At 46.2% G+C, this 24806-nt stretch overlaps 2 long non-coding RNA genes across 3 annotated transcripts in view; both read right to left on the bottom strand.

Annotated features, from left to right (window-relative positions):
• LOC142671128 (uncharacterized) overlaps positions 1–24806 on the bottom strand; it is a 207125-nt gene that overhangs the window by 120335 nt on the left and 61984 nt on the right. The gene's annotated exons all lie outside the window — the stretch shown is intronic.
• Positions 17755–21700, bottom strand: LOC142671127 (uncharacterized). The gene is made up of 2 exons (XR_012851787.1): positions 21326–21700; positions 17755–18940 (listed from the first exon to the last, which is right to left on the bottom strand). It is a non-coding gene; the product is annotated as an uncharacterized LOC142671127 (long non-coding RNA).

Raw genomic sequence — 24806 nt, 5'->3', positions numbered from 1 at the left:
ACACTGCTCCCTGTAGATAATACCACACACACAGCTCCCTGTATATATTACCACACACACAGCCCCCCTGTAGATATTACCACACACTGCTCCCTGTAGATATTACCACACACACTGCTCCCTGTAGATATTACCACACACACACACTGCTTCCTGTAGATATTACCACACACACACACACACACACACACACACAAACACACTGCTTCCTGTAGATATTACCACACACTGCTCCCTGTAGATATTACCACACACGCTGCTCCCTCTAGATATTACCACACACGCTGCTCCCTGTAGATAGTACCACACACGCTGCTCCCTGTAGATATTACCACACACACTGCTCCCTGTAGATATTACCACACACACTGCTCCCTCTAGATATTACCACACACGCTGCTCCCTGTAGATAGTACCACACACGCTGCTCCCTGTAGATATTACCACACACACTGCTCCCTGTAGATATTACCACACACACTGCTCCCTGTAGATATTACCACACACACTGCTCCCTGTAGATAATACCACACACACAGCCCCCCTGTAGATATTACCACACACTGCTCCCTGTAGATATTACCACACACACTGCTCCCTGTAGATATTACCACACGCACACACTGCTTCCTGTAGATATTACCACACACTGCTTCCTGTAGATATTACCACACACTGCTCCCTGTAGATATTACCACACACGCTGCTCCCTGTAGATAGTGTCAAAGATATTTTAATTATCTTTATATGTGTGAACATATATTGCTTTAAATGGACAGTTGAGTTGTCACTAAAGCTCAAAAACCTGCTGAAACAAGAGCCTACATGGGGGGATGGCTATTCTATTTCAAGTCGTTTAGTTTATGGCTTTGCATTTCAGCTGTTACAAAGGCAACGTGGGAAAACGTGCTGACATTGTATTTCTTATGGCTAAAGATATATGTGGAGTTTTGGGATATTACCATATTTAGAATGCTCATGCTTTGCAAGTACGAGGTTACCACCTACTCTCATTCTCTTATAAATAAAGATGGATCTGCCCCCTGTGGGCAGAGACTGTTTGAACACTGACGCTGCGTGTCATGGTCTCTCTCCAGCCGGCCGGCCTCTCTCAGATCCACCATTGAGAGAGCATTCATTAATTTGGAGCTCATAGACAAATGCAGATAATGTCCAACGTTAATGGACAATGTAAATTCTGCAGCGACATTACTTGGGGGCTCTTGTCCGGGATTCTCAACACAGATCGAAGGCGACAATCGAAGGTGGATGACGGCTAAGATAACGGAGAACTGCACAAAAAAACCGGTGAGTAAGAAATGTTATTCTTACTGTGCACTTCTCTCTTGTTTTAGCTGCCGTCCAGGTATTGTCTCTTTTGACTATTTGGGAACCATGAATACCATTTGTCTATGAGTTGTATGTATGAATTATAGGAATAGGTGTGTGAGTAGAAATGAATCTTTGAGTGTATCTGTGAGAGGCTGAGATAAGGGAGCGTTTGTTTTCTGATCCCAAAACATACAGAAACAACCAAATACCGAGATAACACTAAACGGCCTGTCTGAAGTGTTCCCTCCGGCCCCTGGGTTTAGTATGTATTAAGATCAGGTTGCAAATTGATCCTTGCAGAAGTGACGGGTAACCATCCCCGCCCAAGTGATTGTTAGGACTTTCGCGTATCCAGACTGTGACCCATAGGAGGCGCACCTGGCCGGAAGTAAGAGTATGTATGTGGGCTAATCCTCGGATGCCCGAACTGAATGAGTTGCTGATTATTAAGTAACATCTCTGTAACTAGAAAGTTTATGGAATATCCATGGGCGCCTGAGACAGTGAGTTAAACTAAGTGGGAAAAGGTTTCGTTTAGAACCTAGAGAAAATAACGTAGAAATCGAGAATGTCCAAGCAGGTAGTTTTCAGCTATACTGGATGGGATGGTTTCTTGAGAGATGATGGGCCCTGGATTAATAGACAGAGTTGCAGAGAACAGATAGAAGTGATTGAATGCACCAGAAATAGGGAAAAAAAATAAAAAACACAAGGAAACAAAGTTGTCAGTAAGAATTAACCAGCGTCTAATTCTATAGATAGAGACATTCCAGTAGAAAATAATGTGCCAACATATAACTCTTCTATGTACAGCTTTATAAACCAAAGGTTTACAGAAACAAGAGATTTCCAGGGGTGACAGGCGATCAGTTATTAGCCATACATAGAGAGAAAGGCGTCATCTGAGTTCATAAAGGAATCAATTAACTCTTCACTTCCTAAAAAGGGAACATTGGGTGAAATGTTCAGGGATTATTCATAGAGAGATAGACGTGGATTAGGAATTGGCTAGAAATAGAGTTAAAGCCAATAGGATCATTTTAAGTGTAATGACCACGGATTGTAGAAGGAGATTGATAAAGTGAAGATTCTTATGTATTTCTATCCAGATCTGGTTGTTGGAATATTCTGTATATCATCTGTCCTAAATTGTCACTAATGAAATTCCTCTCGTTATAGGAGTTTTCCAAGACATTTTAAACTTTACTGTAAATCTTTTTCCTTTTTGGTTTATTTAACAGTCATTTTAATAATTGCATGGAATGTCTAACAAGATTTATTGTTAATCTATAGTAACCGTGTTAGACTAATAGAACTAATGATAAGAGAATAACGTGTTACTTACAAGAGCATGCCTCAGATATCCATTGTGGGGAAAAAAAAAAAACATGTGAAGAGGTTTTGTCATTGACTGACAGGAGCACATGGTGACATTTTGACGTTGTAGCTAATAAGTTTTAGCTAGTAAGGGGTTAATGCTACATTCTCTGTTATCTGTAGTATAGCTGTGTCTACAGAAAGTGCACATATAGTGCAAAATAAGAACTGTAACTTAAAGATTAAAGAAAGAAAAAAAAAAGCCTAATGAAATCACAGGATTGAGTATTATATGTTTTATGTTTATATGTTATATGTTACGTTATATGTGTTTTATGTGTCGACCACAATGAAAAAAAGGTGACTCTCATATTTAAATTTAATATGATGCCCATTACTAAATGAAGATTATAGTCCATAAGATGAATAATCCAAGAATAGGAGTTTATACACAGTCACTCTAGTTATATACTTGTTTTACATAAGGTCACACACAAAAGGTATATAATGTGTGAGATTGGATTCTCAGCACTGAGTGTCTGGGAACAGCTGGTATTGTGAGTGACTGGTGTGTGCGCTGAACTATTTTTAAAGGGAAATGGTGTCTTTGAAATCACCACATGAGAAGTGATTCAAAGAAGAAAGATTTTTATATGTCATTATTACATTTTAGTTTATGATTATTTGATATTAAAGGTTTCTATTGGCATATGATGACGCATATAGTGCACAATATGTTTCATCATTTGTGTTAATAGATTGGTTTATTTAATAATTGACATATACTAATTAAGGAAACAAATATTTTGCTATTTTGCAAAGCTCTATTATTTAATTATAAGAGTATCCTTTCTGTTGAATGATGGTATATACATTACATATGCACATGACACACACACACACACACACACACACACACACACACACACACACACACACACACACAGTAACATGTTGGGAATATATTTTATGAAATGAAAATGTAAATAAGATGACAGCATTCACAGGAGCTGTTGTCACGTTTATGGTGTCAGATTCCTGTCCAGTCAATCTTATAGTTTCTGACATCCTTGCAGCAATTCAGGTTGTCATCCAATATAAGGCTGATGGACAGATTGAAGTTACTGATGATATGCTAAATTTTATTTGTGCTGCACTCTATGAGAGATTGCACTAGGAGGAAGACCTCACACCTCAGGAAATATTGAGGGCGGTCCTGTCCTCCTTCTGGGCGCAGGGTAAACAGATGTAGGTCACATGCCTGTGGCCCCTGTAACTGTTAAAATGATTGCAAACAGCCCCAAACCTCACTTGAAGCCGTGCCCTCCGAGCCTCCCGCAGTTGAAAAGTATTGATAACCAGATAAGACAGTATTTGGAGGCCGGGGTACTGAAGAAATGTGTATGTTCTTATAATAAGCCCCTCTCCCAACTTTGTACCTTCCGTCTTGTATCTGTGTAATAGCAGCAGCTGCTCTTCTCAAAGACAAGACAACAGACATAGTGCTAAGATTAGCCTCTAGTTCTCAGGGTGCCCCGTGCTGTTAGTGAGATTCTCCATCAAGCACACACTAAGCACATGTCTACTAAGTATAAGACCAGTCTCATCACCCCATATAAAACTAACCATACATTGATGTACAGTGTACAGTGTTAAACCCTACTACATTGCTTCCGCAGGGTTCAACAAAGGAGGAAGAGACGGATATATGGTCAATGGGGGACTTGAGAGGGAATGGGATAAGTCGCAGGAAATAGTAGACAGTGAATTTCCAGCCTGGTGGGAAGTTGATTTCTCAGCACATTTGATTCCCTAGTACCCAGATCATCAACATAATTGTCTTGAATGCCAATAGAGATAAAAACATTAAAACATTTAACAAAGGATCCAATATCTAATCCAGCTTTTGAGTTTCTTTTGTAGATGGTTCCAGGTACCACCATGAAGGAGGCTACAAGACTGGGTATATACTGTCACTACCGAAACAGAGGTAATAAAGTAACAACCACTCCCATCCTCCATGTCAGCACAGGAGGTGGAGGTGAAGGTACTCGCTGAGGTGTGTAGACTGACTGAAGGTAAAACCGCAAACATATATACTGACTCTAGATATGCTTTTGGTATTGCACATGATTATGGCCTAATCTGGAGGAGCAGAGATTTTGCTGGATCCACGGGTAAACCCATAATGTTGAGAGTGAGAGAACTGTTTGAGGCTCTGACACTGCCAAAGCAGGTAAATATACGTTTAAGTGCAAGCTCTTACTAAAATGCAAGCTACCCCCGAAGCGAGGGGGAATAGACTAGTAGACAAGGCTGCAAAAGCTGCGGCTCTCATGTCCCTCATAGAGGAGGACGTAGTATTCTTGACCAGCATAGTATCTGGTCCCATAGACATGATAATATTAAGTAGACTACAAAGTCAAGCCATATTAGAGGAAAAAGGACATTGGCAGACAAAAGGTGCCAGTGAAGGGGAGGATGGAATATGGAAGGTGGGTAACAGGATGTGCCTACCCAGAGTCCTCTTCCCCATGATAACCCAACTAATGCACGGACCAACGCAGGTGTCAAGAGAAGGAATGAGTGCAATGGTGACCAAATGGTGGGTACCCCCGAGGTTTCAGCAAGTGCTGTTGCCAGATTTGTCCAGAGGTGCATGATATGTGTCCGCCATAACATAGGCAAAACTGTGCGGGTTGCAAAAAGGCATGTGGTAAATGCAGAGTACCCATATCAGCGATTGCAGATTGACTCAGTTACCAAAGGTGGGACAGTATGAACATGTACCGGTCCGTGTAGATCTGTTCTCTGGGTGGCCTGAGGCGTGGCCAGTAACGTGGGCCACAGCAAAAGTAAAAGATGGCTCTCAGAAGTGGTATGTAGGTATGGGGTCCCTGAGACAATAGAAAGTGATAGAGGAATTCCCTTTACTGTAGAGGAACTCCGAGACATCCTGCAGGTCCTGGGTATAGAGCAGCTTTTCACACCCTGTATCCCAAGAGCAATGGGAAGGTAGAAAGGTGGGATGGGACTTTTAAGTTAAAAATCAAGAAGGTCATGGCTGAAACTCATAAACCATGGACTGAGTGCCTGCCTATTGCCCTCTGACCTCACCAGTTATGTGGGAGCTCTGAAGAAACAGCTCACGCAGATGTATAAATATGTTTATGATTCCATTCCAGAACCTAAGCGAAAGGAGGACATTGTATACAGCCAGGGGACTGGGCTTGTGTAAAGAGACACCGTAAAGCACTAGAGCCGCACCGTGGCGCTCCGTACCAAGTCCGACTCACAACTTCCACATCCGTTACATTGGAAGGAAAGAACTTGGACACACGCCGGTCACTGCTGAAAGGTCCTCAATCACGATGAACTGTGGGTCTCGTCAAGCTCCAGCTGACCACCATCTTCTCTGTCATCTCTACTTTACCTATTGTCTAAATGATGAGCTAGAAGAAGAGTTTAATGACACGTTTATCAAACATCAAGTGATATCAGTATTGACTACATTGCTGGACTATTGTATATGTCTCCATTCAAAGACGATGCCATATCTGAAGATAGATAACGTTATTGCCTTAGCCTTGCGGTCCCATCTCTTTTCTCTAGCGCTTAACCCTAACTCTCCTGGAGTTGTCCTTCGTGTAATAGCAGCGTGGGCATTGGTTCCCTGTCTGTTTAACCGTGTAAGATATTCAAAGAGGGAAGCGCTGTGGAAAACAGATCTCAGGCCAGGAATACTGCCGTCGATTATGAGATGTTACCCCAATGACAGTGTGTGATGTGTAAACATGGGTCAGGTTAATAAAAATGACATGTTGTTTGATGCTGTAAACCTCGCCAGCTGTGAGGGAAGAGACACAGAATATGTACAGTCTGGGGATAAGAGCAACTGGCAGCTCCCAGTGCTCAGAGAGCTAGAAAATGGAAGACGCAGGGTCTAGAGGGTGTAATACGAGGTCATCTAACTGATAAAGGGGGTGGCATCGATGAATGCCACCGGACAGGGCATGATCTTGTTCTCCTGGATTGCAGGAGTGTTAAATCATTCCAGGGATGTGCTTCCACCCAACATGTATGTCATATATGTGGGTACGAGGCATATAAGTGGTTGCCACCCAGGAGACCAGGAATATGTACCTTAGCTAGACTACAACCAGCTACTTAGATAGAGATATATTATGTAACATGTTTGATCGCAAAAGTATCAGCAGTTAAGAAAACAACACAGGATATTAAAATTCATGTGGTCCAGACCACCCACCACCCTAAGAACCGAGGTGGGAGAAAACATTCAGAGCCACCTGTTTATGTGACACTAAATGCTTCTACACCTGATAAAGTTATCTGTCAAGTCGTAGAAAACCACCAAGATAGATGGGTTTGCCCGAATTGTGAAACCTGTAATTCCCTAAATCTTCAGGTGTGTACAGTATGTAACGCTGTGCACTCACCTATTGCTAGACACGTATCCTGAGTATTTGTCTCGCGGTGAATGGCATTAAAAAAATGCCCTGGTCTAGGGGATCTAGCCAGAACGTAATCTCGAACGAATATTCGAATACATGGCTAAGCAATTTTATGTTCAAAAGAAGGGAATTGTCAAAGATATTTTAATTATCTTTATATGTGTGAACATATATTGCTTTAAATGGACAGTTGAGTTGTCACTAAAGCTCAAAAACCTGCTGAAACAAGAGCCTACATGGGGGGATGGCTATTCTATTTCAAGTCGTTTAGTTTATGGCTTTGCATTTCAGCTGTTACAAAGGCAACGTGGGAAAACGTGCTGACATTGTATTTCTTATGGCTAAAGATATATGTGGAGTTTTGGGATATTACCATATTTAGAATGCTCATGCTTTGCAAGTACGAGGTTACCACCTACTCTCATTCTCTTATAAATAAAGATGGATCTGCCCCCTGTGGGCAGAGACTGTTTGAACACTGACGCTGCGTGTCATGGTCTCTCTCCAGCCGGCCGGCCTCTCTCAGATCCACCATTGAGAGAGCATTCATTAATTTGGAGCTCATAGACAAATGCAGATAATGTCCAACGTTAATGGACAATGTAAATTCTGCAGCGACAATAGTACCACACACGCTGCTCCCTGTAGATATTACCACACACACTGCTCCCTGTAGATATTACCACACACACTGCTCCCTGTAGATATTACTACACACTGCTCCCTGTAGATATTACCACACACTGCGCCCTGTAGATATTACCACACACTGCTCCCTGTAGATATTACAACACTGCTCCCTGTAGATATTACCACACACACACACACTGCTCCCTGTAGATATTACCACACACACTGCTCCCTGTAGATATTACCACACACACTGCTCCCTGTAGATATTTTACACACACACTGCTCCCTGTAGATATTTTACACACACACTGCTCCCTGTAGATATTACCACACACACTGCTCCCTGTAGATATTACCACACACACTGCTCCCTGTAGATATTACCACACACACTGCTCCCTGTAGGGAATGCCACACACTGCTCCCTGTAGATATTACCACACACTGCTCCCTGTAGATATTACCACACACGCTGCTCCCTGTAGATAGTACCACACACGCTGCTCCCTGTAGATATTACCACACACGCTGCTCCCTGTAGATATTACCACACACACTGCTCCCTGTAGATATTACCACACACACTGCTCCCTGTAGATATTACCACACACACTGCTCCCTGTAGATATTACTACACACTGCTCCCTGTAGATAATACCACACACTGCTCCCTGTAGATATTACCACACACTGCTCCCTGTATATATTACCACACACTGCTCCCTGTAGATATTACCACACACACACACACACACTGCTCCCTGTAGATATTACCACACACACTGCTCCCTGTAGATATTACCACACACACACACACACACTGCTCCCTGTAGATATTACCACACACACTGCTCCCTGTAGATATTACCACACACACTGCTCCCTGTAGATATTACCACACACACTGCTCCCTGTATATATTACCACACACACTGATCCCTGTAGATATTACCACGCACACTGCTCCCTGTAGATATTACCACACACACACTGCTCCCTGTAGATATTACCACACACTGCTCCCTGTAGATATTACCACACACACTGCTCCCTGTAGAGATTACCACACACACTGCTCCCTGTAGATATTACCACACACACTGCTCCCTGTAGATATTACCACACACTGCTCCCTGTAGGGAATGCCACACACTGCTCCCTGTAGATATTACCACACACTGCTCCCTGTAGATATTACCACACACACTGCTCCCTGTAGATATTACCACACACTGCTCCCTGTAGATATTACCACACACACTGCTCCCTGTAGGGAATGCCACACATTGCTCCCTGTAGGGAATGCCACACACTGCCCCTTGTAGATATTACCACACACTGCTCCCTGTAGATATTACCACACACTACTCCCTGTACATATTACCACACACTGCTCCCTGTAGAGATTACCACACACACTGCTCCCTGTAGATATTACCACACACTGCTCCCTGTAGATATTACCACACACACTGCTCCCTGTAGATATTACCACACTGCTCCCTGTAGATATTACCACACACTGCTCCCTGTAGATATTACCACACACACTGCTCCCTGTAGATATTACCACACACACTGCTCCCTGTAGATATTACCACACACACTGCTCCCTGTAGGGAATGCCACACACTGCTCCCTGTAGGGAATGCCACACATTGCTCCCTGTAGGGAATGCCACACACTGCCCCTTGTAGATATTACCACACACTGCTCCCTGTAGATATTACCACACACACACTGCTCCCTGTACATATTACCACACACACTGCTCCCTGTAGATATTACCACACACACACTGCTCCCTGTATATATTACCACACACACACTGCTCCCTGTAGATATTACCACACACACTGCTCCCTGTAGATATTACCACACACTGCTCCCTGTAGGGAATGCCACACACTGCTCCCTGTAGATATTACCACACACACTGCTCCCTGTAGATATTACCACACACTGCTCCCTGTAGGGAATGCCACACACTGCTCCCTGTAGATATTACCACACACTGCTCCCTGTAGATATTACCACACACACTGCTCCCTGTAGATATTACCACACACTGCTCCCTGTAGATATTACCACACACACTGCTCCCTGTAGATATTACCACACACTGTTCCCTGTAGATATTACCACACACACTGCTCCCTGTAGATATTACCACACACTGCTCCCTGTAGATATTACCACGCACTGCTCCCTGTAGATATTACCACACACTGCTCCCTGTAGATATTACCACACACACTGCTCCCTGTAGATATTACCACACACACTGCTCCCTGTAGATATTACCACACACTGCTCCCTGTAGATATTACCACACACTGCTCCCTGTAGATATTACCACACACACAGCCCCCCTGTAGATATTACCACACACTGCTCCCTGTAGATATTACCACACACACTGCTCCCTGTAGATATTACCACACACACACTGCTCCCTGTAGATATTACCACACACACTGCTCCCTGTAGATATTACCACACACTGCTCCCTGTAGATATTACCACACACACTGCTCCCTGTAGATATTACCACACACACTGCTCCCTGTAGATATTACCACACACACTGCTCCCTGTAGATATTACCACACACTGCTCCCTGTAGATATTACCACACACTGCTCCCTGTAGATATTACCACACACTGCTCCCTGTAGATATTACCACACACACTGATACATTGTTTTGTGGGATAAGATTCAGTATAAACTTGTATTTTACTCATTTAACCCCTTCCTGAACAGGACATTTACCGACATAGGGAACACCTGACACCCTGGGCTGGAAACCTGCAAAGGCTGGAAACCTGAGAGAACTGTGATTAAGGCCATTTATATACTTAGATTCTGTGGTCAACAGCGACTGCAGAAACTAAGCTGTAAGAAAGACGGGGGTCCTCCCTGACAGCTCATCGTCCCCACGTGACACGATGGATGGTTGTCATGGCAGCATGGGGGGCAATGAAGGTCCGCCATCTTTCTGCTCCTATAAACCCCTTAATATTAATCACGATATATTGCGATACATTAGTATTACAGTGATTTGTACCGGAGATCTAATCATCACTAGTTCAAGTTCCCCAGAACAGGAATACATTTTTTTAGAAAAAACAGTAAAATAAAAAAAGACTAGCAGCTCTAAAAATATAAATAAAAAATATTATAAAATGATCAAAAACTGCAGCTCGTCCCACAAAAAATAAGCCCTCACTCCGCTACATCCACAGAAAAATAAAAAAAAGGTTCTGGTTCTGATTATACATAGTTGTCAACTTTTTACATTTCTTTCCAAGGACAATTAGGGTGTGGCTTCTTTGGTGGGTGTCTTATGGGGCGTGGTTTATCTCATGGGTCTGGGTAATGGGGCATGGTTTTCTTCCCAGAATTTCTGCATCCAAATAAACAAACAAAACCGTCTGCACTAGTTTGGCTGACAACCACTATGGTGGCCGGTATCTCTCTGGTTATCTGGTTGTTTACAGGCAGGTGATGTCTCACTTTATCACTAGGGCGAGGTGATATGTGCTGACCACTACTGGCAGCGTAAATACCAGCGCAGATAGTGTCACACTGTAGATGGTGTGCTCCTTTTAGATGGTGCTCCACACTGCCCCCCCTGTAGATAGGGCCACACACAGCCCCCCTGTAGATATGGCCACATACAGCCCCCCAGTAGATAGGGACACACAGCCCACCTGTACATATCACTACACACAGCCCCCCTTGATAGGGACACACACAGCCTACTTGTAGATAGGGCCACACACAGCCCCCTGTAGATAGCGCCACACACAGCCCCCGTGTAGATAGCGCCACACACAGCCCTCCTGTAGATTGCGCCGCACACAGCCCTCCAGTAGATTGCGCCACACACAGCCCCCTTGTAGAGAGAGCCACACACGTCACCTTGTGGATAATGCCACACACATCCCCTTGTAGATAATGCCACAAACCCCCCTTGTAGAGAACGCCACAAACCCCCCTTGTACATAGTGCCACAAAGGGACGGCCAGAATGGTGTGCCATTGCACTGGGTGCATCACTCCAGCAGGTGGAAGGGGGCGCTGCGCTGGCTACCTTTCCCCTGCTCGTTTCAGAAGCGCCCGGGCCCGGCGACTCAGCATCTGCCTTTCCGCCCGTAGCAGCAATAGCGGCTACATCGGGCATGGGGACGCCCATGCTGCCAGTCGGGATGGGCCCCCCATGGCCGGCGGCACTGCTAGCAGCTGCTACAGCTGTAGCAAAGCCACATTCAATAGTGTCTGCGTCATTAGTACACAGGTACTATTGAATACTATAGCAAAGCAGGAAGGTATCTCCCTGCTCTGCTATCTGCTAGCGCCACTGTGTGGCTGGGGATTCCGCTCCTGGATTGAGCGCTTGATGTCTCTGTCCATATATGGACAGTGACAACTCCTGAAGCGGAATCCCCGTCCACTGCGTTGCTGATGCGGTGACCGGGGATTCCACTTCAGTAGAGGCCCTTGACGTCACGGTCCATAAATAGACGGTCATCAAGCGCTCCGTCCAGGAGCGGAATCTCCGGCCACAGGGGGATTCCGCTCTTTCAGGGAGCTACAGTAGCGCTATGTACAGGAAGGGGGGGGGTTCTATCATCTACAAGGGGGCTCTGTGGCACTACAATGGGGCTGTGTGGCACTATCTACAGGAGAATCTGTGAGTGGTGGGCTGATTTTCATTTAAGTGAGAGTGGCGGGCTGATGGTCATTTTACTGTGAGTGGGGGGCTAATGGTCATTTTACTGTGAGTGGGGGGCTGATGGTCTTCAAGTGGTTTTCACCTCTGACCTCCAATTAAAGTTAATAGGAGGCAGAAAATACCTGTGGCATTCGTTTTGAGCTTTTTTTGCCTACGTCTTTTCCGTTAGCTTCAACGGCTTAAAGAATCACGCAAAAAAAAAAAAAATAAAGTCAAACAACGCTGTCAATTCAAAATCTGCCTTAAAATTCCTGAAGGAATTTAGAGGAAGATATTTTCTGCTTTACAAAAAACGCTGTGTGAACATATTCTAAGTGTAGTGCTTGTTTTTAGCTGTTTTCTGTCTTTCTCGAAACAATTTTTGGTAGGGGTGCCCTGAGGAAATTTTATTTTTCCAGTGGTGCCTCGAGTCCGAAAAGGTTGGGAAACTCTGCACTAGGCTACAGGATCACGCCGGCCTACGCAAGGATCCCGTCGCGGAGCAGCTCAGTTCGTCTTGGGAACGGGGCCTAGAGGATTACAATTTTTTGGTGTTTGGGGCACTGTCTACAAGGAGCAGGTGGGGGTGGGGGAGTATGGTACTGTCTACATGGGGGAGGTGAGGGGCTGTATGGCACTGCCTACAAGGGGGAGGTGGGGGGCTATATGGCATGATCTACAAGGGGGAGTTGCGGCTCTGTATGGCGCTGTCTACATGGGGGAGGTGGGGGGGTTGTATGCCACGATCTACAAGGGGGAGGTGGGGGAATGAACAGCACTGTCTACAAGGGGGAGGTGGTGGGCTGTATGACACTGTCTACAAGGAGGGGTGGGGTATTATGGCACAGTCTACAGGGAGGCTGTATGGCACAGTCTACAGGGGGCACTATCTACAAGGGGGGCTGTGTGTGTGCCAGCCAGGGGAGGGGGGCATTCTACTGTGTGGAGGCCACTAAGCGGACATTATTCTGTGTAAGGGCACTACAGGGGGAAATATACGGTGTATGGCACTTAGGGCGCAAAACACTGTGTGGGCAAAATTAGAGGATAAAATACTGTGTCCTTAAAGGGGTAATAATATATGATATTATTAAATATTATTATTATTTTTGGGGCGTGGCCAGCAAGCAGCATGGATAGTCGTATCTGAGCTGAGCTCCCGGGGACCGTAACTTCTCCTGCTGATTATCCTGTCATCCTGGCTGGTAAATCTTTTTACTGGGACCAGACAAACTCTGGGCATACCTCTCCCCCTCGCAGGCTACCCGGGGACATTCTTCGGTGACTTCGTCGGCCCTGCGGACGGAAACAGTGCACGACGGCCTGGTGTTCTGCTGCAGCCTGCACTCGACGCACTTCCACTTGATATTAACCCAGCCCAGGAGACAACGAAGGACTTGCATCCACTTGCATCGGAGGTACACTGTTTATGCCCGACATCTCTTGCTTCTCCCAGGTGTCTTTTGGTCCTCTCTGTCAGACTCCGTGGTCCTGGTTGCATGGGCTTCTGTTCCTCGTGGCGGCTGGTGGTTAATGGCGGCCTGTCTGTGTCTGCAAGGCACGCATGATGAAACATTCTTTATCTGTCTCCCCTGACAGCCGGTGAAGGTACAGACCTCAGGCTCAGTTGGGGATGACAGTTTTGATTTCTCTCAGGGCAGACCCTGAGATTCCATTGTTACCAGTATCTGGGTGGTGAGTTGCGGCCTAACGGAGCCATTTTGCATATATGCATGTTATACATCTATGTCACTGATTTGGCTCACCTGCTCACTATACTTTCTGGGACTGCCTGCCTACCCGGTTCTTGGTCTATAGAGCTTACTTACCATATATAACTTCCTACCAGTGTGCCATACTCTGTTAAAAGGAGACTGTATCTGCTGCCTTACTTTTCCTGCTACACTATTGGTGGGGTGAGACCTACCTATTTCAGCTATACTGTGCACCATGCGTAAATCTAAACCTCAGTCTGCAGTGGATAAGCTAAAAGATTTTGCTCGTACTGATCAGGACGAAGATAATTCCTCTCCACGTAAAACGAGATCTACTCACCTCAAAAATAAAGAGGACGATGCCCGACCGAGTGGCGGCATGGATTCCGACACTGAGCCTAAACCTACGTTACGTCAGGTTTCATTGCAACTTCTATCGGCCATTGATGCTTGCAAAACTTCTTTAACAGGCCAGATTGATGAGATAAACCTTGATGTCAGTTTGCTCCGTCACAACATGCAGAACCTGAGAGGCTGTATGGGAGAGATGGAGGGGCGACTTTCTCAAGTAGAGGACAGGATTGGTCCTCTTGCTACTACCCTGGCTGCTACTACACGGAAGGCGGATGCTTGTCAATCCAAAACGGATGACCTTGAAAATAGACTGCGTCGTAATAATTTACGTATAATTGGCTTACTGGAAAAATCTGAGGGCAAAAGTCCTGAACCGTTTATTGAACAATGGCTCAAGACTAACTTAGAGGCGCCAGCCTTTTCCCCTTGCTTTGTGGTTGAGAGGGCACATCGTGTTCCGGCTAAGCCGCCGCCTCAAGGTGCAGCCCCTCGGCAATTCCTGGTTGGGATTCTAAATTACAGAGATCGAGACACGTCTTTGCGTCAGTCCAGGTTGAAAGCTCCATTCAAATTCAACAATTCCACTATTTCCATATTTCCTGACTTTTCTGCAGACCTCCAGAAGCAGCGTGCCATCTCTATGGAGGTCAAAAGAAAATTTAAGGAGTGAAACATTCCATACTCAATGGCATACCCTGCTCGTCTCCGAATTGCCTATGATGACAAAGTGGTCTTCTTGCATAGCCCGGCGAGAGAGTGGCTCCAGATGCATCCTCCGGTGGCTTGAGTGACTCTTCAGCATTCACCTGTGGGCCCTTCGAGAATGCTCCGTTGATCAGCCTGACATTCTTCACATGATGAACGTTACTGGGTGATATGTTGTATATTTTATGATGTTATACCGTACCTTATGTCGCTATATCTACCATTGGCTACTCAGGTCAGTTGATCCAGAGGGGGATCTCTCTCCTTTCTATATATTGTTCTCATCTGATTCACTGGTAAAAAACAAACAAAAAGACCCAGAACATTTTTCTTATATGCTTACTGATGCCAGGATGTATGCCTGACCAAGACGTAGTCGAGTATTCCCCATTCTAATTTTTCTACCCCAAATGTCTGCCCTACCTATGGTTCTTGGTGGGGACATTTCTGGGTTATTTTCCTCGGTTACTTTGTTATGTTTGATTGTTGTTCATGTGTATGTCTATGCCACTGACTCTGATAACTCTGTCCATACCTTTTTCTGCTCATCCATTGTATGCTGCTGTACTGCCCAGGACTGGCAATTGATCCTTGATGACGGGCCTCGGTGTTCCCTCATATTAGGCGATCCCGTCCCCCCCTAATCTGTTTACAGGAGACTCACCTCGTTATTGAAAGATCTAGTTATCTTAAGAAACCTTGGATACAATGGGCGTGCCACTCCTTTCACACTTTTTATTCTAGAGGGGTTTCCCTGCTGATACATCGCACTGTACGATGGAATCCAATACAGACGCGAAGAGACCCAGCTGGAGGTTTCGTTTATGCTGAAATAGACAAAGCCATATGTTATTCTGTGTATATATAATCCACCACAGGCTAACACCTCCGTCCTTCAGGCAGCTATTGCACATCAAATTAGGTAATGTCTCCGGCTATAGACCGTTTCTCACAAGATCCCGCCCATAATTTAACACCCACTACTCCTTTGTGTCAGCTGATAGAAGGTTTGGGCTGGATTGATCTATGAAAACATTGTCACCCACAGGTTCTGGCATACACTTGTCATTCTCCTGGGAGACAGGCTCTCTCCAGGATTGATCTATGAAGACATTGTCACCCACAGGTTCTGGAATACACTTGTCATTCTCCTGGGAGACAGGCTCTCTCCAGGATTGATCTATGAAGACATTGTCACCCACAGGTTCTGGAATACACTTGTCATTCTCCTGGGAGACAGGCTCTCTCCAGGATTGATCTATGAAGACATTGTCACCCACAGGTTCTGGAATACACTTGTCATTCTCCCGGGAGACAGGCTCTCTCCAGGATTGATCTATGAAGACATTGTCACCCACAGGTTCTGGAATACACTTGTCATTCTCCCGGGAGACAGGCTCTCTCCAGGATTGATCTATGAAGACATTGTCACCCACAGGTTCTGGAATACACTTGTCATTCTCCTGGGAGACAGGCTCTCTCCAGGATTGATCTATGAAGACATTGTCACCCACAGGTTCTGGAATACACTTGTCATTCTCCTGGGAGACAGACTCTCTCCAGGATTGATCTATGAAGACATTGTCACCCACAGGTTCTGGAATACACTTGTCATTCTCCTGGGAGACAGGCTCTCTCCAGGATTGATCTATGAAGACATTGTCACCCACAGGTTCTGGAATACACTTGTCAATCTCCTGGGAGACAGGCTCTCTCCAGGATTGATCTATGAAGACATTGTCACCCACAGGTTCTGGAATACACTTGTCATTCTCCTGGGAGACAGGCTCTCTCCAGGATTGATCTATGAAGACATTGTCACCCACAGGTTCTGGAATACACTTGTCATTCTCCTGGGAGACAGGCTCTCTCCAGGATTGATCTATGAAGACATTGTCACCCACAGGTTCTGGAATACACTTGTCATTCTCCTGGGAGACAGGCTCTCTCCAGGATTGATCTATGAAGACATTGTCACCCACAGGTTCTGGAATACACTTGTCATTCTCCTGGGAGACAGGTTCTCTCCAGGATTGATCTATGAAGACATTGTCACCCACAGGTTCTGGAATACACTTGTCATTCTCCTGGGAGACAGGCTCTCTCCAGGATTGATTATGTTTTTGGTTCTCCTGCCTTATCTCTTTATGTGTCCTCCAGATCACTCTCTTCCAGGGGGATTTCGGACCACAGTGCGATACTGGTCAGGTCGGAATTTCCTGGACAGCGATTGTTACCTACTTGGAAGTTGCATCCTTTCTGGTTGACACTTATTGAACCCTCTGATCGCATCCCTGACCAAATTATACAATGTTTACAAGTACATGATGCACCTATTTCTCATACCCTGAAGTGGGATACCTTTAAGGCGTACTTGCGTGGTTGTTTGCGATCTACAATTTCTTGTATTATAAAGTCCACGGCTCACTCTGAGAGGGAGGCGGGGGAATGTGTGGCCTCCGCAGAGTTGCTGTATATTTCGGATCCCACGGACGCACACAAGGCTAGTTGGTTACATTTCACTCGTTTATATAAACATGTGCTTCACCTTAAGACTAAGCGCAAATTGTTTTATTACACGTCAATATTATTTTGAGATGGAGAATCAATCCAGTCAGTTATTGGCCCACTTAATTAGACACAATAACACCCCAATTCAGGATAATGAGGGTGGTCTATTAACAGAGGGGGATGCCATTGCTACCAGATTTAGAAAGGACTATACCATTTTATATAGTTCCACCTCTAATCATACCATCGCAGACGTTGTAGTTTATCTGAGGGATCTGACTTTTCCTACTCTCTCTTCATCGCAGGTTACATTGCTTGACTCCCCTATGATGATGGCGGAACTTCAAGAGGCTATTCGGGAAATGTCTCTCCATAAATCCCCAGGTCCTGATGGGCTCCCTATTGAAGGTTATAGGAGGTATCGGGAACATATGGGCCCCATGTTGTTAGATACTCTTAACCAGGCTTTACTCAGCCACTCACTTCCCTCTACATTTGATGATGCTTCTATTATTGTGCTACTGAAGCCGGATAAAGACCCTGTTGATTGTGGTTCTTATAGACCAATTTCCCTAGTTAACGTGGACTATAAAATCCTACCTAAGATCCTGGCAAAGCGACTGAATCAAGTTGTTCTAACAATGATTCACCCTGACCAAACTGAATTCATGCGCGGTAAATCTACATCTATAAACATTACACGTGTACAGACACTTATGCAGATGGGTAGAATGCGTCATTTGCCTTGGGCTGTCGCTTCATTAGATACTATGAAGGCGTTCGACTCTGTTGAGTGCTCCTTCCTTCTGGCCGGCCTTCACAGCTTTGCTCCTACATTTATCTCATGGATCCAACTTCTCTATAAATCCCTGATGGCTATTGTGGTGGTCAATGGCATCCCCTCTGATTCTTCTCCTCTGGCACGGGGTACGCGGCAGGGATGTCCCCTCTCACCGCTTTTATTTGCTATTGCCATTGAAGCTATAGCTATTAGATTGAGATCCACCCCTATGGTAACTGGTGTGCAGTGGGAGGGAGGGTCTGCTGTGGTGGGCCTGTACGCTGACGAGAAGGTCCTTTTCCTGCGCAGCCCTCATGAGTCTTTTGGTCACGCTGTCCGCTTGCTAGATGCCTTTTTGCCATTTTCTGGGCTTAGGGTTAATTGGCAGAAGTGCCCCATTTCCTACATCAGGAGATCGGCGCTGTAATGTCGGTGACAGTAATGCTTTATATTTAGAAAAACGTTCATATTTACCACGTTAGGAGCGATTTTACATTTATGCTAATGAGTTTCTTAATGCCCAACTGGGCGTGTTTTTACTTTAGACCAAGTGGGCGTTGTACAGAGGAGTGTATCACGCTGACCAATCAGTGACCAATCAGCATCATGCACTCCTCTCCATTCATTTAGTCAGTGAATAGTGACACTGCTTTGTTCACGATCTGCTGTCTTATACTGACACATTAACGTTACTGAAGTGTTTAGACAGTGAATAGACATTCCTTCCAGCCAGGACGCGATGTCTATTCACAATCCCGACACTTCGGTAACGTTTACAGCAGAGCAAAGCGTAATCTCCCTGTAACCTGTCATTTACAGCGAGATCTCGCGAGATTACACTTTGCTCTGCTGTAAGTACCACAGAAATGTTACCGAAGTGTTGGGATTGTGAATAGACATGGCGTCCTGGCTGGAAGGAATGTCTATTCACTGTCTAAACACTTCAGTAACGTTAATGTGTAAGTGACTGAGCCCAGGCTAAGTGTAGAATCCCCAGTCAGAGGGTTGCCGACGCTCTGGCCGGGTATTCCGCTCCCGGAGGAGTGAATGGCAGAGCAGGGAGCGGAGAGTTTCCTGCTCCGCCACAGTATTCAGTAGTACCTGCGTCCTGAGGATGCAAATACAATTGAAAATGGCCGGGACAGTTATTTGCCGGGACTGTCTCTGTAAATTTGGGACAGTCCCGGCAAATTCAGGACTGTTGGCAACTATGAGAATATGGCGACACTAAATAACATTGTTTTCTAACAAAAAGTTATTTCTATGTAAATATCGCACATCATGAAAAAAACCATAGAAATTTGGTATCGTCCGGCAGAATCTAATCCTCGCACCGCGGGACCGGCAGAAAAATAAACAAGAAATAGATCTGAGGGAACAACTAAACCCGTGCTGGTGGTGAAGGGGTTAACCTGCGGTGCGGATTATAGACACGCAGGATATCGCATTTATACCGCGGATTCGCTGCGCATTTGTTGCAGAATTTCCCCATTAAGTGAAATGGAAAGTCAAGTTCCGCAACAAACGCCATTGTTCCCAGAATCCTCTGCGGCTCCACCGCGTGTTCACAGCAACGCTGCAGGTTACACATATATAAAAAAGAAGGCGTCATGTGACCCCTGCAGCCAATCACAGGCCGGAGAGGTCACATGTCATTATAGGGGTCACCTGGACACAGCCGGAAGAGCAGGGGCGTGTTGCTATGGTAACGCTGGGAGAGGTGAGGATCGGCCTTGTTGTATTTCTGGAGTAGATATTTGGGAGGATTATAAGTCCACCATTTGGGGTGAATATTCGGGGTGATTTCCTTGAGTGTTGTGGGTCGTATTCACTACGTGTGAACATTCCCTTAAAGAGGCTCTGTCACCAGATTTTGCAACTCCCTATCTGTTATTGCTGCAGATCGGCGCTGCAATGTAGATTACAGTAACGTTTTTATTTAAAAAAACAAGCATTTTTGGCCAAGTTATGACCATTTTTGTATTTATGCAAATGAGCCTTGCAAAAGTACAACTGGGCGTGTTGAAAAGTAAAAGTCCAACTGGGCGTGTATTATGTGCGTACATCGGGGCGTGTTTACTACTTTTACTAGCTGGGCGTTGTGTATAGAAGTATCATCCACTTCTCTTCAGAATGCCCAGCTTCTGGCAGTGCAGATCTGTGACGTCACTCACAGGTCCTGCATCGTGTCAGACGAGGACACATCGGCACCAGAGGCTACAGATGATTCTGCAGCAGCATCGGCGTTTGCAGGTAAGTCGATGTAGCTACTTACCTGCAAACGCTGATGCAGAATCAACTGTAGCCTCTGGTGCCGATGTGTCCTCGCTCGTCTGACACGATGCAGGACCTGTGAGTGACGTCACAGCGTGATCTCTGGAGAACACGCTGAGTGTCTGCACTGCCAGAAGCTGGGCGTTGTGAAGAGAAGTGGATGACACTTCTATACACAACGCCCAGCTAGTAAAAGTAGTAAACACGCCCCGATGTGCAGCAATAACAGATAGGGGCTGCAAAATCTGGTGACAGAGCCTCTTTAAACCGCACGGTGAACGACATTAACGAGAAATGTATAAAAGTCAGTGAATAAGTTGTAAGTCCCGAATATTATGTCATTACAAAACACGACTCGTCCCACAAACCATCCGACCACTACAAAGACCAGAAATAACAACTTACCCCAAAGAGGCCGGCACTGGAGGGGTTAAATCCGGGCTAGGACTCCAGTGGGCGGGGTCACTCAATGATTGACAACAGAGAGAACACCCGACCAGCGCTGCTCTTTACCTCATCACGTAACAGCTGAAGGACCTGTGATGACGGCGGAGCTTATTAGTGGAGAGAGGCGGAAGTGGAAGGACCTGTGATATCAAGGTCACGTGACCGTGGAATCAGGGGCGGGGGTTTTAGAAGTGTGAGCGATGTATGAAGGACCTGTGTGATGATCAAGTGACATGAGGGGTCCTGAGCATCATATGAGCGATGAAGGAGTGATCGGCGCTAAACAGTGCAAAATATAATTTGTTGTGGTAAAAGGACCTGTGATGACATCACCACCACGTGACTGGGACGGAAGGGGTGGAGCTTATCATTTGAGAAAAGTGGTGGAGGAAAGACCTGTGAAGCTGATCACGTGACATGTGGGGCGGAGTTCTGTGAGTGGTCCGGTCTCCTGTGCTATGGTGAGAAGCGTTCATGATTACGTCACATGAGGGGTGGGGCTATGCCTCCTCTCCAGTTATAAGCTCCGCCTCTCTTGTTGTCCCGTTCACATGGTGGTGACGTCATCAGAGGTCCTTTCCATGTATGAGGTAGAGAGCAGCGCTGGTCGGGTGTACATGACTTCCGGTCACCGCTGTTGTTTAGTGTTCTCTCTGTTATCAGTCAGGAGGTTTCCCATGATGCAGTAGTAAGGTTACATGAGGTCATTTCTGTCCGGTTTTGGTGCGTTTTTGTCCGGCACAGTGTTGGTAATTATTATTATTTATTATTAGCGCTGTAAATATGAAATACAGGAGGGATTAACCCCTTGGTGACATCAGATCTATAGTATTATGCTGTACGTGCGCCGTCACACTAGAAGGAGCGCAGCCTGCACCGTACACGGCTTCTCACAGCCGCCGGCAACCGCCAAGATCAGAGACAGCGCAATCCCGGCCCCTTAACCCCTCGTGATTAATAGCGACCGCGGCATCTGATCAGTTATAGATCGCGGCTTCCTCTGTCCTCCGAAGAAACTGCGCGATGCCGACCGGTTATATAAACCCCCCTCACACCGCGCAATCACCGGAAATATAAACCCCCTCACACCGCGCAATCACCGGAAATATAAACCCCCCCCACACCGCGCAATCACCGGAAATATAAACCCCCTCACACCGCGCAATCACCGGAAATATAAAACCCCTCACACCGCGCAATCACCGGAAATATAAACCCCCCACACCGCGCAATCACCGGAAATATAAAACCCCCCACACCGCGCAATCACCGGAAATATAAACCCCTCACACCGCGCAATCACCGGAAATATAAACCCCTCACACCGCGCAATTACCGGAAATATAAACCCCTCACACCGCGCAATCACCGGAAATATAACCCCCCCCCACACCGCGCAATCACCGGAAATATAAAACTCCTCACACCACGCAATCACCGGAAATATAAAACCCCTCACACCGCGCAATCACCGGAAATATAAACCCTTCACACCGCGCAATCACCGGAAATATGACCCCTCACACCGCGCAATCACCGGAAATATAAAACCCTTCACACCGCGCAATCACCGGAAATATAAACCCCTCACACCGCGCAATCACCGGAAATATAAACCCCCTCCCACCGCGCAATCACCGGAAATATAAACCCCTCACACCGCGCAATCACCGGAAATATAAACCCCCTCACACCGCGCAAACACCTGAAATATAAAACCCCTCCCACCGCGCAATCACGGGAAATATAAACCCCCCCCACACCGCGCAATCACCGGGAATATAAACCCCTCACACCGCGCAATCACCGGAAATATAAACCCCCTCCCACCGCGCAATCACCGGAAATATAAACCCCCCACACCGCGCAATCACCGGAAATATAAACCCCTCACACCGCGCAATCACCGGAAATATAAACCCCCTCACACCGTGCAATCACCGGAAATATAAAACCCCTCACACCGCGCAATCACCGGAAATATAAACCCCGCACACCGCGCAATCACCGGAAATATAAAACCCCCCACACCGCGCAATCACCGGAAATATAAAACCCCCCACACCGCGCAATCACCGGAAATATAAACCCCCTCACACCGCGCAATCACCGGAAATATAAAACCCCTCCCACCGCGCAATCACCGGAAATATAAACCCCTCACACCGTGCAATCACCGGAAATATAAACCCCTCACACCGCGCAATCACCGGAAATATAAAACCCCCCACACCGCGCAATCACCGGAAATATAAACCCCTCACACCGCGCAATCACCGGAAATATAACCCCTCACAACGCGCAATCACCGGAAATATATAACCCCTCACACCGCGCAATCACCGGAAATATAAAACCCCTCACACCGCGCAATCACCGGAAATATAAACCCCTCACACCGCGCAATCACCGGAAATATAAACCCCTCACACCGCGCAATCACCGGAAATATAAACCCCCTCACACCGCGCAATCACCGGAAATATAAACCCCTCACACCGCGCAATCACCGGAAATATAAAACCCCTCACACCGCGCAATCACCGGAAATATAAAACCCCTCACACCGCGCAATCACCGGAAATATAAAACCCCTCACACCGCGCAATCACCGGAAATATAAAACCCTTCACACCGCGCAATCACCGGAAATATAAAACCCCTCACACCGCGCAATCACCTGAAATATAAAACCCCTCACACCGCGCAATCACCAGAAATATAAAACCCCTCACACCGCGCAATCACCGGAAATATAAAACCCCTCACACCGCGCAATCACCGGAAATATAAACCCCCCACACCGCGCAATCACCGGAAATATAAAACTCCTCACACCGCGCAATCACCGGAAATATAAACCCCTCACACCGCGCAATCACCGGAAATATAAACCCCCCACACCGCGCAATCACCGGAAATATAAAACCCCTCACACCGCGCAATCACCGGAAATATAAACCCCTCACACCGCGCAATCACCGGAAATATAAACCCCCCACACCGCGCAATCACCGGAAATATAAACCCCCTCACACCGCGCAATCACCTGAAATATAAAACCCCTCACACCGCGCAATCACCGGAAATATAAACCCCCCACACCGCGCAATCACCGGAAATATAAACCCCTCACACCGCACAATCACCAGAAATATAAACCCCTCACACCGCGCAATCACCTGAAATATAAAACCCCTCACACCGTGCAATCACCGGAAATATAAACCCCCCACACCGCGCAATCACCGGAAATATAACCCCCCCACACCGCGCAATCACCGGAAATATAAACCCCCTCACACCGCGCAATCACCGGAAATATAAACCCCCCCACACCGCGCAATCACCAGAAATATAAAACCCCTCACACCGCGCAATCACCTGAAATATAAAACCCCCCACACCGCGCAATCACCAGAAATATAAAACCCCTCACACCGCGCAATCACCGGAAATATAAACCCCTCACACCGCGCAATCACCGGAAATATAAACCCCCCACACCGCGCAATCACCGGAAATATAACCCCCCCACACCGCGCAA

This window comes from Rhinoderma darwinii (genome assembly GCF_050947455.1).
Source record: "Rhinoderma darwinii isolate aRhiDar2 chromosome 1 unlocalized genomic scaffold, aRhiDar2.hap1 SUPER_1_unloc_25, whole genome shotgun sequence".
NCBI lineage: Eukaryota > Metazoa > Chordata > Amphibia > Anura > Rhinodermatidae > Rhinoderma > Rhinoderma darwinii.
Note: the sequence above shows the minus strand (reverse complement) of the source record. Positions and strands in the feature narration are given on the sequence as shown.